This window comes from Phytophthora infestans, genomic scaffold (genome assembly GCF_000142945.1).
Source record: "Phytophthora infestans T30-4 supercont1.43 genomic scaffold, whole genome shotgun sequence".
Classification (NCBI taxonomy): Eukaryota; Oomycota; class Peronosporomycetes; order Peronosporales; family Peronosporaceae; genus Phytophthora; species Phytophthora infestans.
The window spans coordinates 912,538-914,115 of record NW_003303716.1 but is presented as its reverse complement, the minus strand read 5'-3'; positions in this window follow the sequence as shown (position 1 = coordinate 914,115).

Here is a 1,578-nt window from a genome sequence, read left to right as displayed (position 1 = left end):
TACACCCGGCCTGTCTAATATATTTTCGTCCCATCTTACCGACCGCGCCTACCTTTCTGACTCGACTTAAGTATGCCAAAATTACAAATATATCCAAAAGCGTGACGCAATTAACTCGCGCCCTGATTGGGCAATACCTGCCGACCTGCGACACTGACCGGATCTGTCGCACGATCAGACCGTCTCTCGCCCTCGCGATTGGACGTAAGATAAACATTTCTGCCGAACACGAAAGGCATCGATTGGTTGCAAACAGCCAGGCGAGCTGCGCAGAAACTTATTTAGCTACGCAAAACCTGTCGTATGTACTGCAAATCGGGCACAGTAACTACTTTATTTTCTAAGAGCTCTGCAAATAGAGATATTTATTATTATTTATGTAGACTTCACAGACCAGTATTTTGTAAGAGCTCTGGGATGTTATTTTCCAAGCACTTTTTCAGAGTAAAGACGATATCAATAGTATTAATATTATTAATATAAGCTTCACAGGCCGCATTTGTAAGAGCTCGGCGATGCTTTTTTCCACAGACTTTCAAAAGTAGAGACGATTGTATTTTTTTTAATATTAAAGTAGGCTTCACGACCACCGCGTTTTGTAGGGCTTTGCAAATATTATTTTTACTTCTCCTGGCACTCTCCATTGTCAGCGTGCAAAAAGGCGCGCGGCCGCACGGTCATTGCGCTATCTGCTCCCGTGCACCCCACCCGACGAATGCATGCGCGCACGATACATAGTTTTTTTAGTCAATTTATATTGCATGTAAAGTATGTCTTTGTTTGGGAATCTGATATTAATATATTATAGCAAAGCCAAAACGTTAGTATCAACTTTTTATTATGTTTCTAAATAATAAATACCAGCCTTATATTTCCAAGCGATTGGCTAATATTTGGACGCAAGTAATTGGTTAAAACAAAATATTTTGCTAACTTACTCACAGTTTGCAAAATGGTGGGCCCTACGTGCAACCAATGCGAGGCGAAGATTGACCCGCTTCTGCTGAACCCGCAGCGGTCTACGACGGACCCCCGAGCGCGCTGCGTCTGCTGCGGGAAGCTGCAGTACGGCTACGCATTCCGTACAATCAGCGGGCGGGACATCGTGCGGCGCTGTATTGCCTGCGAGAACGGCCCAAAAGCGGTTAAGCTCTGGGAGAAAAGCTTCCACCACCTGATTCGGCCAACGTGCGCCGCCAGGAAAGCCTGGCGAGCGTCAAGAAGGCGATGGGTCCTGACTGGTACCCCCAGAAGAAAACGAGGCGCAGCCACCCTCACAAACTGACCGCCCGAAACGCCAAGTATATCGAGCAAAAGAAGCAGCAGAAGAGCAAGTAATGGTAAATATACCCTTTATGCCCCCATTTTCCAACCTATTTTTGTTTTGGTATACTGGCTCACGGTGCGAGGCTTGGGGCCGCACATACGGTAAGCTGCCTATGGTGTTGACGCACCTACGAGCGTAGCGCGCTTCATAAAATAATTAGCACATGAAATCAACTGTGCACCGCTGCAAGTTGGTGGTTCCTATCCGCATACGCATCACCGTAGATGGCACGTACACTCGCTCACGTGGGC